At 38.9% G+C, this 14,587-nt stretch overlaps 1 protein-coding gene across 1 annotated transcript in view; it reads left to right on the top strand.

Moving 5' to 3' along the window:
• The window catches only part of XKR4 (XK related 4), a 411,991-nt gene that overhangs the window by 184,205 nt on the left and 213,199 nt on the right, over positions 1-14,587 (top strand). The window lies entirely within an intron of this gene.

The following is a 14,587-nucleotide window of genomic DNA, read 5'->3' on the forward strand; positions in this document are numbered from 1 at the left end:
ATCTCATAGTTCATGGGTTGGGGCCCCACATCAGTCTCCATGCTGACAGCTCAGAGCCTGGAGTCTACTTCAGATTCTGTTTGTCCCTCTCTCCCTGCCTTTACCCCTACTTGTACTCTGTCTCTCTCTCAAAAATAAAAATAAACATTAAAAACTTTTTTAAAATTTACATTCAAATTAGATATTTATTTAGAATAGTTCCACTTTGAATGTCTAATATAAATATATTCATATTATTTATTATTGTTAATATTATATAACAACAATAGCTAATTATTAATATATTGTTATATACAATGATTATTAATGCATTATTATATTAATAATTAATTTGCATTATTATATATTACTTGTATATAATTAACATATATTAAATTTTTTTAATGTTTAGATTCTGTTTTCTTTTTTTTTCATTTTTCGTTGCTTTTTTTTTTCCTCCATATTTTATTGTCAAATTGTTTTCCATACAACACCCAGTGCTCTTCCCCTTAAGTGCCCTCCACCATCACCACCACCTCTTTTCCCCCCTCCCCCTTCCCCCTCAACCCTCAGTTCATTCTCAGCATTCAATAGTCTCTCAAGTTTTGCATCCCTCTCTCTCCCCAACTCTCTCTCCCTCCTCTGCTCCCCTTGGTTCTCCATTAGGTCTCTCTTGTTTTCCTGCTAGACCTATGAGTGCAAACATATGGTTTCTGTCCTTCTCTGCCTGGCTTACTTCACTCAGCATGACATCCTCAAGGTCCATCCACTTTCCTATGAAGGGCCATATGTCATTCCCTCTCATTGCCATGTAGTACTCCATCGTGAATATATACCACATCTTCTTGATCCATTCGTCAGGTGATGGACATTTAGATTCTGTTTTCTAAGGAAAGATACATGAAATGATCTGATAGGTCATTTTTGCTTGGGACCAAATTAATGCCCTCCAGGAAATTGGTCCTTTAAACTATAGTTCAGTCAACAAAGTTGTTTAGTCTAGGGGGTTTGATTCACTTGCAAAAATACAACAGTTTTGTGACACTTCTGGACTCATACTGTTTTTCGCTTTTAGCATCCTTGCTTTTCTCCCCATGCTTTACAGATTCTTTGTAAATTCATTCTAGTTCATCCCCTTTCCATCTGGTGTGAAACCCGCAGACAAAATATGCTCAGTCTGAGCATTTGGTTTTCTGTAGATCATTGAAGTATAGAAGAGAAAGTTATACTAGGAAACTAAAGTGTCAAAACAAAGTATTTCAAATGTTTATTGAACAATCTCCAATAGCCCAGGAAGCATTTTAAATTAAATATATCTGTATATACAAAAACAAATCACCAAACATGTTTAGCCAATTTATATTTCAAAAAAAATCAAAATATAAATAGGCACATTAAAAGTACCAAAAGTTTGAATACCCTCTGTATACCTTGTGATCAGATTATGGAGATTTCAAAAGGACAATCTTGTGTTGAGCTGTTCAGTTAAAAGCCATATTTAGAAAGTCAGTTTAGATCCAAGCATATTTACATTTTAGAAACTTTAAGTAGATCTGCAAAGTCTCTAGGGCTGATGAGAATAGGCTTTAGGAATCCCCAGATACTAGTTCTCAATATTCAAGAGGCCCCAGCTTCTAAGGATTCCGGTCAGGGAACCCAGAGCAAAAGGATCTTGGAAATGGATGCTAGCATGTGCTGTGGGCTCACCGGCTCTGCTCTCCTAACACGGCTGGGTGGTGTGCTCGCCAGAAGGCTTTCTTTGCAGACCAAGAGTTGTTCAGTCATTCACAACCAACCCACCTCCTTCCCCACCCCTGTTTTCTTTCAGGACCTTCCACAGAATGCCATCCATGAAGGCTTTGCTGGTGGGAATAATAAGCCCTGTTGAAGCATATGGTCACTAAAAACCTGTCAAGTTAAAATGCTCAAAGAGTTTCCATGAGCACTGCTAACCCCAATTGGGAAAAAGAGTAACTGACTTACTGTTAGAACCTGACCAAATCCATTGGGCAAGACAAACTCTCCCTTCCTGTTTTCCCCTCAAGGATCTAAGGTTATGAGGAATTCGGTCAGTATCAAGGGCAATCTATCCCCAAGGGGGGGCAGGGGGGGAATTTTCAGGATTCAGTCACTCCAAAAGACAGCAACTGAGGTTTCAGGGACTCAGGGAAAGAGCCCTGTTGTTGGAGAAGACTATGCCTAGTGACTTAATTTCAGGCTTTGCCAGTTTGCAGTAATCAAAAAAAATAATAGCTAAGGGTGTTGCAAAGAAAATGAAAGGATGTAAAATTCATTTCATTCACTTAAGAATCTTTGGCTTAAAAACAGAAATAGAGGCTTCTACAATTGATCCTGATGGTAGCTTCTGGCACAAAACCAGACATTATAATTCACTTGTAAAAGAAATTTCAGCTTTGTGTTTCTAGTGCACCAAATAAAAATGAGTTTTAAACTCAGAGAATATTGAAACTCAGGACAGAGCAAAAAGTTTTTTTAAAGCAAATGCTCATTGTTTCCTCCAACTTCTATTTTTCCTATAGTGTTTTTAACTCAATGTTTGTGGGGCTTTTTTGAGAAAATCATAGACTGACATGCAGTTGTAATAAATAATCTGGAAAGATAGATCCTTGTACTCTTTACCCAGTTTCCCCTAATGGGACATCTTGCAAAACTTGAGTATAATGTCGCAACCCGGATATTAACACTGGTTCAGTCGAGAGTGTTTTCACTGCCCAGGATCCTCATGCTTGATAAACATGCATTCACTCTGTTCATTCTCATCCCCTGATTTACACCTGGCAGCCATGAATCTGTCCTCTCTTCAAGAACGTAATATAAACGGAATAAGCTTTTTGTAATGAAGTAGAGATGTGTCCAAGTTGCACCTTGTGTCAATAGTTGGTCTTTTTCATTGCTGAGTAGTATTTCACAGTATGCGTGTAGCTCACAGCTTGTTTACCATATCATGTGTTTCATTCCTAGTCATAGAAAGTTGTGTCTTATCTCTTTTCTTCTATATGGATAGCAGGTGGTCAATTTTATAAATCTTTAAAAAAACCACCTTAGTTTCATTGATTTTCTTTTTGTTTCTCTATTTTCAATTTCGTGGGTTTCTTCTCTAATCTTTTTTCCCTCTTCCTTCTGCTTGCTTTGGGCTTATTTTGCTCTTCTTTTACTAGGTTATTGAGATGCAACACAAATGATTGATTCAAGACTCCCGTTCTTGCCTCATATGAGGATTTAATGCTATAAATTTCCCTCTTGGTGCTACTTTAACTAAGCCCCACAATGTTGAATTCTCATTTAAAAAAGTTTGTTTAACATTTATTCATTTATGAAAGACAGAGAGCATGAGCAGGAGAGAAGCAGAGGGAGGGAGATACAGAATTTGAAGCAGGCTCCAGGCTCTGAGCTTTCAGCACAGAGCTGGACACGGCGCTCAACCTCAACAAGCTGTGAGATCATGACCTGAGTTGAAGTCAAACACTTAACCAACTGAGCCACCCAGGTGCCCCATAATTTTTAATCACATTTATATTTAAGCATATTTATATATAAATATATTATATATAATCGTAACATATTTAATCATATTTATATATATAATCAAAAAGTTTTATTTTACTTAAAATTTTTTTGGTATAGTTGATCTACAGCATCACATTAGTTTCAGTGGTACAACACAGTGATTAGACAGATCTGTATGTTCACCAGGAGTGTAGCGACCATCTGGCACCACGCAAGGCTATCACAGTCCCACTGAGTATGTTCCCTGTGCTGTGCCTTCCATCCCCATGGCTTATTCATTCTATACCTGGAAGTTTATATCTTCTACTTCCCTTCACCCATTTTGCCCATCCTCCCACCCTCTCCCCTCTGGCAGTGATCAGTTTATTCTCTGTATTTTTTTTTACATTTATTTTTTTAAATAAGAGTTTAGTGTCAAATTGATTTCCATACAACACCCAGTGCTCTTCTCCACAAGTGCCCTCCTCCATTACCACTACCCCCTTCCCTGTCTCCCCCTCCCCCTTCACCTCTTGGTTCTTCTTCAGAACTTAATAGTCTTTTATGATTTGCGTCCCTCTCTCTCCCCAACTCTCTTTCCCCCTTCCTTTCCCTATGGTCCTCTGTTAGGTTTCTCCTATTAGACCTATGAGTGCAAACATATGGTATCTGTCCTTCTCCACCTGACTGATTTCACTTAGTATGACACCCTCGAGGTCCATCCATTTTGCTACAAATGGCCAGATTTCATTCTTTCTCATTGCCATGTAATACTCCATTTTGTGTGTGTGTGTGTGTGTGTGTGTGTGTGTGTGTGTGTGTGTATCTTCTTGATCCATTCATCAGGTGATGGACATTTAGGCTTTTTCCATGTTTTGGCTATTGTTGACAGTGCTGCTATGAACATTGGGGTACATGTGCTCCTATGCATCAGCACTTCTGTATCCCTTGGGTAAATCCCTAGCAGTGCTATCACTGGGCCATAGGGGAATTCTACTGATAGTTTTTTGAGGAACCTCCACACTGTTTTCCAGAGCAGCTGCACCACTTTACATTCCCACCAACAGTGTTGGAGTGTGCCCATTTCTCCATACCCTCGCCAGCATCTATAGTCTCTTGATTTGTTCATTTTAGCCACTCTGACTGGCATGAGGTGGTATCTCAGTGCGGTTTTGGTTTGTATTTCCCTGATGAGTGACGCTGAGCATTGTTTCATGTGTCTGTTGGCCATCTTTGGAGAAGTGTCTGTTCATGTCTTCTGCCCATTACTTGACATATTCTCTGTATTTATAAATCTGGTTATGCTTTAAAAAGTCATTTGTTTTATTTGTTTAGATTCCACATGAGCTACCATATGAGTTCTATAATTTTTTTAAATTTTCCTTGAAACTTCCTCTTTGACCCATAGGTTATTTAGCAGTGTGTTTGTTCTTAGTATCTATATATTTAGAGATTTTCCTATCTTTCTGTTGTGGGCTTCTAGTCCATTCCATTGTGATCGGAAAGCATACTCATTAGTGTCACCAAGTGCCATTTTTTTCTGTCATAGTTTAAAATCCAAATGATTTAACACAAACTCTTTTATAAGAAGAATGAACAAATGTGAACTTATAAATGTTCAGTTATAATAATTTTTTCAATAGTTCTTGTAAGATAAAATTACTATAAGTTCTCTCTTTTTTGGACATGATGAGCTGGCTACATTCTGGAAAAGAAAATGTAAAACAAACCATAAGTTTCATCCTTATACCTGCCTTAAATATGAGAGATGGCTTATTGGTTATTAAAATACTTTATATGTTTTGTTTATTAAAATTATAGTTTTTTAGTAATGCTGCAGGTTTTATTTTTATCTTAGAAAGAAACTGGAGAAACTTTATCCAATTTTTAAAAGAATATCATATGTTAAGATGTTTTTGTAAAGATTCTTTGCATACTAAATGTGCACTATTTTTATTTGGTTGTTTCTTTGTATAAATGGGCACTTAAAATGTTGCATAAGAAATCTGACCTGAGGATATTGATTTGATTCTATCATAATCAACTTGATATGGCAGATCTGGACTAATAGTTGGGAAATAAAATACTCAGGGGAAAATATCAATCCATTCTGAGTCTAAACTATCCATTACCGTTATCATTGAGTTATCTTCCTTTTTTAAAAAAAGTTATGTTTATTTATTACTGAGAAAGAGAGAAACAAAGCATGAGTGGAGGAAGGACAGAGAGAGAAGGAGACACAGAATCCGAAGCACGCTGCAGACTCTGAGCTGTCAGCACAAAGCCGGACACAGGTATCGAACCCACAAACCATGAGATCATGACTTGAGCCAAGGTTGGACGCTTAACCAACTGAGCCACCCAGGCACCCCATCTTCTTGAATGTCCTGTCAACCTCCAAGCTTGATTTCTTGAAACTTTGACTCATTAAAATCTCCCAAACTCAGGACACTGAGACACAAGAACGTGAACATTTGGACCCAGACAGAATGTTCAAAGTCTTCTATCAACTTATTTCACTGCACCTTTAAATTTATTTCTTACTGTTCATCATCATCACTGTTTCACATCACCAATCAATCATCTCCCACCTCATGATTTGCTCATTCCTGCTGTTGACTTCCCATTTTAATATTCCTTTTCAGGCCTTCTTTACCATCTTCATAAAGATTTAATTTAAACTTCATCTTCTCGGGGCACCTGGGTGGCTCAGTCAGTTAAGCATCTGGCTTCAGCGCAGGTCATGATCTCACAGTTCGTGGGTTCGAGCCCCGAGTCAGGCTCGATGCTGATAGCTAGCTCAGAGCCTGGAGCCTGCTTCGGATTCTGTATCTCCATCTCTCTCTGACCCTCCCCTACTTGCACAGTCTCTCTCTGTCTCTCACAAACAAACAAACAAACAAACAAACAAACACAAAAAAACCCATAAACTTCATCTTCTCTAAGAACCTCTTGAACAGAAAAATGCAATCCCTGCTCTGCCATCTTGGCAGTAAACTTCAAACTAATTATGTTTGTGTTGGCCAAGTGCATGCCTTTCTTTCATGCCATCATCACTCCAAGACAAACGTGCCCACCACCCCCCCCAACACATGCTAATCTCTCCATCTTGGCTCAGGAGTAGTGGTCCGCCTTGGACTAGTTGGATGATGTGGGGTGAGGGGCCCTGGGAAGAGCCTTGGACACAAATGAGCATCTCTACAGCTAGAACATTGATGGGCAACATCCGGATAATTGGTAATCCTCAAAGAATGGCATCAAGAGGGGCAATTCACTGCTCACACTCCCCCACCCCACAACCCTCTGGAGTGGTTTATGTGTGTCCCCTTGCTTCCTCCTTGTTTCCAGGCCTGTTCAGTCTGTTTAGCTGTAACTCAGGATAGGGAAAATGTATCCTTCTAGCATTCCATAACATTCTTCTGTCACGTGGACTGCCTGCTTCGGTGGCTCCGTAGCTGTGTTGTTATAGTCTTTGTTTCTACTTCTGTCATAATGCATAATGCTATAAGGCAAAGATGAAGCCCTTGGAATACCAGTGAGGAAACTGATATAAAACCACTTGAAAAACTTACCCAACCATATTTCCATAGTTCACCTCATTTAATCCAGTAGCCATTTGCTGCTTAAGAAGTCCACAGAGATTAAATGAATAGATCTCTCTCATTTTCTTTTCGTTCATTGTTCTCTCTCCATGCCTAGTCAACAAAACCACTCGAGATAATTCACAACAAAAATATATTTACAAAATATATGTATATCATGTTACATATCAATATATGTACTCTGCTTTCAAGCTCTACATAAGAGAGAAGAGGACATAAATATGAATTTCTGCAACAGAACATAGTGATCAGTGATGCTAGAAAGACACAGAAAAGGTATTATGAAAATTCAGAGAAATAGATATTTTCCAGCTGGGGCCTTGAGGGGAATTTTTTGGAGGAGATGAGTTTTGAGGCTTGTACGCTAGGTTTGATGAGAAAGAGATTTGGAGATGGGGCAGGTACTCTGCAGTGAAAAAAAATGTTTATCTATTCTTTCCATACATTAAAATTGAGCACCTACGTGCTGGTCACGTTGAGAAAGAAGCACCAGAGTATGATGACACAGTGATTCCTGCATCAAACTAGGTAACTCAGTTTAGCTGGACAGGGAATTGTCTGAAGGAGTGATGGGAAGTAAGAGGCGAAAGTTGTACGTGTGACAATAGGATCCTTCAGGTAAGAATGGGTACTCACTTATTGAAAGCATATATTTGTTTGACACTCACTGGGTTTCAGTCTTCTTCTTGTTAGAAGTGTGTCTCCTAAGCTTATTTCCAGAAAAAGATAATTAAAATGCTCAATAGAGTATAAATACTAATTATCTGCCTATTCCTGATAGCTTTTAAATGGGTAGATTTATTGATCATATGTATTCACTTTATGTTCAAGTTGTTTTGGTTAATGTTTTATTCCATTTTTATTATTTCATACTCCACAAATCTATTAAGATTTTGATTGAATAGCATTCAATAAAGATTATATTTCATAGGCTATAAGTTTGCCTGATGGAATAGATAAATTCGAAATAATGGTGACATAGGTAACACAGGAGTTTATTTCTGTCTCATACAAAAGGAAGATAAATGGTATGGGCTGGACAGTCATCGGGGATCCTGGCTCCTTATATCTTCTTGCTCTGACGTTCTTCTCACTGAATGTGTGAGAAGATTTGAAGATGGCGGCTCCGTCTACCACGAATGTACCAGGAGTCCAGCAGGCACACAGAGGGAGAGAGAAAGGGGGTGCAGATTCTTTCCCTTTAAGGGAATGAACCAGATACTGCACATATCCCTTCCATTTTTATTCCTCTGTTTACAAGTTACTCATATAGGCCACCTTTAGCTGTTGTTGCTAAGAAAACTGCAAAATGGAGTCTTTGGCTGAGGGTCCATATGACCAGCTAAAATGTGGCATCCTATTATTAAAAGTTGGGAAGCAGTTAATGATCTCTATCATAATTATCTACTAAAATTATAAGCAAGTTGTTTCATTGATGGAGGTCTTGTGCTCCTTTATCCATCCACCTAATTGGCCACTACTTTTTTTTTCCTCCTTATGGAGAAAACAGATGCAGATACCACACAGAAACTCACTATCGGATTTCTAGTTCTAATTTAGAGAGTTAATGAACAATTATGAACCACTTATGCATATGTAAAAGGTCATAGTTGAGCTCCTATTGAGATCAAAAGACAAAAGTAACAGTTTTAGATATAAAGCAATTGCCTAAGACCAAGCTGGATAAGACGGGACCTTAGGATGGGGGCAGACAAACAAGGTAGCTGACATAAAATGAGCAATTTCACACTCCCTACAGCTTTTCTTTTGGAGAAAAACATTTATGTGTTTATGAATATATGCAGATGTTCAAAAGCAAAGACAGAATTATATTGTCGAAGAAAAAGCAAAGGCTAGTAATGGAGAAGTCCAGGTCCTTATTTTCTATAGGCATTTAGCTGTGTGGTCCCAGATAAGATGCCTAAACCCCAAGGTCTCTATTTCTTCATCCTAAAATAAATATGTCACATTAGATTTATCAACAATGCAAAATACTCATTGAAAACCTATTCTACGCCACACAGCATTCAAGACATGTGAATAAAATGCTTCAAGGAGCTTATGTTCTCCTGGGTTAGGCCTAGGGGGTGGCGCAGACTAGTACACAGGCCATTGCAGTGCAGTCTGGGAAATACAGTCACAGGAAGAGGTATCAGGTGCTTTGGGGACACACTCACGAGGGGCTCTGAATTCAGACACAAACCATTAGATCTGATGAGTAAGCAATACTGAATTATACTGTTATTAACTAAAACCCAAGTTGCAGTACTAAATTAAAATTGACAACCAAAGGAGAAGAAGCAGAAAATGTGCAGCTTAAGCAAGACGGTGTGATTTCTGCATAAAGTATTTGTTAAAAATCAATATGTGCTGGGTTCTCAACAGGGGTTAAAACATGTAGGGTCCCTGTCCTTCAACAACCTACAATATACACCATCTAATTATAAGACCTAGAATTTAAGAGTTTAGAGATTTGGCATGAGAAGTCTGTGTTTAATATGGTCATGATCTATTGTGATACAAGAATATGTCCAAAGGGCAAGGTTGCCATTTTGTCGGGAAAGGAATGGAAATGAGGAAAAGAGACTTGAAAATTTGTCACGTGTTTTAAGCCTATAAAATTTTTATGAATAATTTTTTCTCGAAGAAAGACATACTTCGACTTCTTGGGTATATAGATAATTAAGTAACCTAAGATGCTCTTAAAGACAGCTCTGTCTAAATGTGCTTTGCTCCCAGATCCTGTCAGCCAAGGTTATGGGGAAATGGAGCTTATTTTCTTTCTTTTCTATTTTTCTGTTCATTGTTAAAGCACTTTAGATGGTATTTTCAATGTTATTAACTGATATACATATACTTAACTGCATTCAGATTTTTAAAAATAAACAAAAAGAAAAAAGAAAAAAATTACATAAAATTCCACCAACATCCATTCCACCATCACCCATTGATAATGTTCTTTTGCGCATTCTCACAATTTTTTCTAGACATTGCATATGATTAATTATACTTACAATATAGTCTTCTGGCTTGTACCCAGCATTTTTAAAAAATGAAATATTTTATGCTTAAGAATTTCCATAACATCTTTCATTTTAGCTCTTATACACCCAAAATAATGATGAGAACAGAAGTTCACACATTTGCTTGACAACAGTTCAAAAGTGGAAATCAAAAATCCTGGAACTTCCTTTTTAACATTTTTTTGGTAAAATAATTTCAAACCTACAGGAAAGTTACAAGAATAATACATGGATCTCCTATACTCTTGGCCTAAAGTCACCAAGTTTAATATATTGCCAAGTTTATCACTTTCTCCTCCCTCCATGTATGCCTCTGTGTGTATCTATCTATCAATTATCTATCTATCTATCTATCTATCTATCTATCTATCTATCTATCTACCTATCATATCTATCTCTCTATCTACCATCCATGCATGTATCACCATGCATACACCATCATATGCACATATCAATATGAGATTATGAAATTTATTTTTTCTGAGTGATTTGAAAATAAGTTGGGTTGGGACATCTGGGTAGCCCAATCCATTAAGCGTCCAACTTGGCTCAGGTCATGATTTTGGTTCTTGAGTTCAAGCTCCTCTCTGAGCTCTCTGTTGTCAGCACAGAGCCCACTTTGGGTCCTCTGTCTCCCTCTCTCTCAGACCCTCCCCTGCTTGCTGCAGGCATGCATACCTGCTCTCTCTGTTTCTCTCATAAATAAGTAAACATTAAAAAAAAAAAAAGAAGTTGAGTGCATCATGCTCTTTTGCCCTTTAATTGCAGTAACAATGTAACAATGTCATGTAACAATAGATGTTATATCCAACGTCCAGTTTTTGTATTCAGAAAATTACCACTTATAGAAAACCATTATCTAATCTATAGTCCACATTCCACTGTTTCCAGTTGCCCAGCTCTTATTTATGTCTTTTCTCCTTTAATTTGGGATCCCCATGACCACATGTTGCATCCAGTTGTCCTGTCTCTTTAGTTTTCTTCAGTCTAGCATAACTTTATTTGCTCTCTCATTACATTGACATTTTGAAGAGCAATAGTGAGTTATTATATGGGATGGTTCTTAAAAGGAGTTCATCTGGCCCTGCTAATTATAATAAGTAGGTGCTAGTAAGCACCCACTAGGATAAAATGGTGAGTAAAGATATTCCTGGCAGCATGAGAAGCCTAATGCAAAGAGAGCAAGAGAGAGCCTGCATCACAGATGAGGAAATGAAAGAGGCCCCCCAGTGTGACTTGCTTATCATTTGTAGAATTAAAGCAGAAACGGGAGAAGCAGACAGTGAGATTAGAGAGATAACCCAAAGTCAGGTGCTGAAGAAGGGCTTCGAATGTGAACTTGATTCTGAAGGCAGTGGAGATGGTCAGACAATTTCAGTGAAGGACATAATTTTTATTTCTTAGAAAGATAGTGTTTTAAAGATAATTTAGTGAATCTGTCTGATTGAGAGCACAGAAGAGGGGCTGAGATTTCTGTTAAAATGACCATGATCTGGACTGTAGCAAAAGTGGGGAAGAAAAGATGGGACACGTTGAGAGAAATGGAGTAGAAAATCCAGAGAATTTGGTGATTGGATGTAAAACAGTGAAGACCAGGAAAGTCAATCTGACAACTAAAATTCTGTTGAGTGCGCCAAGTGTCAGGTGGTATAATCTGCTAAGATGGGGGATGTAGGGGGATCAGCTTGGTGGATGGAGGGGGAAGGTGGATCTTATTTTGGACACCGTTCATTTGAGGTGTCTCGGGGCCACCCAAGGGGAGCTGTCCTCCAGGACCCAAGGAGAGAGATCAGTGCCAGAGACATGGATTTAAGTACCATCCACTCAAAGTCACTGAAACCATGGGGAGATCTCCCTGCAGAGTTAGTCCTCCCTGGAGAAGGGGGTGGAGAGGGCCTAAGGAGGACATAGAAGAGTCTGACAGTACAGATGACCCCACCGAAGTGGGAGAAATAATATGTCGAATTCATAGACAACAGAGGGCTGATAGGGTGCCTTTTCCAGCAGCGCATCACAGCTCAGGTGTTTGAAAGGTGAAGCAGACAGATCAAATGAACCAGGTGCATGTGGCAAAGAGCCCAAAAGGAAGGGAGCAGCGATTATTGGGAAATGAGCAATTGAAATGATAGATGACAGACTCTGAGCTGCACAGTGAAAGAAGTAAAGCTGGATGGAGGCTGAAAGATGAGTATCAGGCTTAGAAGACTTTACCAGTCAAATAGGAGATGCAGTAGCTTTATCTGAGAAGAAGGGAGCTCTGTATAGGAGTTAGAAATCAAGATTGGAATGTCTGTGTTTCAGAGTTGCTTAAGTGTGCTTCTTTTAATGTTTATTTATTTATTTTGAGAGAGAGAACAAGAACAAGTCAGGAAGGAGCAGAGAGGGAGAGGGAGAGGGAGAGGGAGAGAGAGATTCCTAAGCAGGCTCCAAGCCGTCAGCACAGAGCCAGACACAGGGCTCAATCTCATGATTCATGAGGTCATGACCTCAGTTGATGCCTAACCAGCTAAGCCACCCAGGTGACCCTTAAGTATACTTTTGAATGATGTCCAGGTCAGGGATAGTTGGCAGACAGTAGCTAAGATGAATGACAGTGGAAGTCCTTGAGGTTAGGGGGATCGAGTAAGTAGGTAAGACAATGAAATCTCAGATGTGTTGTGATTAAAATATCTGAACGGTGATGGATCTTGTGATAAAAAGTAAGTCTGTGGAAAAAGGCTTCCGTCAATAATGGACATGAGAGGAGGTGAAGAGTGGCATTACAGGAAGGAGGAAGAGTAAGAGTGTGGCATAGCTCTAGGAAGGGGGTACTCCCTCTGGGTGGTCTTACTAAATGTGGGATAATAAGATGCTTCTACTTAACGGGCTACAAGACAGAGGCATGTTCTTTAAGGGCAAGCTAATGGCTCCAAAAAAGATGATGACCCCATTGGAGGATTTCCTGGGGAAGAGGGATCAAGAAGGCAAAAGTTTGGTGTGGGGAGGAGGGGGCAACAGAAAGCTGAGCATCATGAGGCAAAGAGAAAAGAGGTATTACATATTAATAATATTAAATTTTAAGAATAACTGTGATAGAGTGAAGTCCATCAGGATGTTTTTCACTTTTCTTATAAGAGACTTGATTACAAGAGGCAGACAGGTTTCATAATGTCAGAAAAGAGATCATAAAAATGGGATTATTGAACACTTCCATAAAATAATAAATGTTTTAAACAGTTATTTGTTGGCATATCGGATAAAGGGCTAGTATCCAAAATCTACAAGGAACTCACTAAACTCCATACCCAAAAAATGAAAAATCAAATGAAGAAATTGGCAGAAGACTTGAACAGACATTTCTCCAAAGAGGAAATCCAGATGGCCAACAGTCACATGAAACGATGCTCAGTGTCACTCAGCATCAGGGAAATACAAATCAAAACCACACTGAGATACCAACTCACACTGGTCAGAGTGGCTAAAATGAACAAATCAAGAGACTATAGATGCTGATGAGGATGTGGAGAGACGGGCACCCTCCTACACTGTTGTTGAGAATGTAAACTGGTACAACCACTCTGGAAAACAGTGCAGAGGTTCCTCAAAAAACCATCCATAGAACTTCCATATGATCCAGCAATAGCACTGCTGGGGATCTATCTAAGGGATACAGAAGCGCCAATGCATAGGGACACATGTACCCCAATGTTCATAGCAGCACTTTCAACAATAGCCAAATAATGGAAAGAGCCTAAATGTCCATCACCTGATGAATGGATAAAGAAAATGTGGTATATATATACAATGGAATACTACATGGCAATGAGAAAGAATGAAATCTGGCCATTTGTAGCAAAATGGATGGACCTAGAGGGAGTCATGCTAAGCGAAATAAGTCAGGCAAAGAAGGACAGATACCATATGTTTGCACTCATAGGTCTAGCAGGAGAAACCTAACAGGGGACCATGGGAAAAGGAAAAGGGGTGAAAAGAGTTGGGGAGATGGAGGGAGGCAAATCATGAGAGATCTTTGAATCCTGAGAACAAACTGAGGGCTGAAGAGGGAGGGGGTAAGGGGAAGGAAGGGTGATGGCCATGGAGGGGGTCACTTGTGGGGAAGAGCACTGGGGGTTATATGGAAACCAACTTGCTAATAGACTATTAATAAAAAAAAATAGTTATTTGTGGTTTTGTAAGGCTAGGGAGAAGGTCAAGATCAGAGATGGTTGGGAAAGAAGAGGCCTTCAAATTATGCTCAGCCAATGAAGATGGGAAGAGAGGGAAGCTTTAGAACATGCTGCCCTAGGCAACAAACACTAGCCATATATATAGCTATTCAGGTTTAAATTTGAATTAATTAACATTAAAATTCTAATCCCTCTTAGCATTAATCACATTTCAATCATTCAATAGCCACATGTGGTTTGTGGCTACCATATTGGGCAGAACAGATACAGAACATTTGTGTCATTGCAGAAAGTGGTATCGAGCAGTATT

Source organism: Suricata suricatta, chromosome 15 (assembly GCF_006229205.1).
Source record: "Suricata suricatta isolate VVHF042 chromosome 15, meerkat_22Aug2017_6uvM2_HiC, whole genome shotgun sequence".
In the NCBI taxonomy this organism is placed as follows: Eukaryota; Metazoa; Chordata; class Mammalia; order Carnivora; family Herpestidae; genus Suricata; species Suricata suricatta.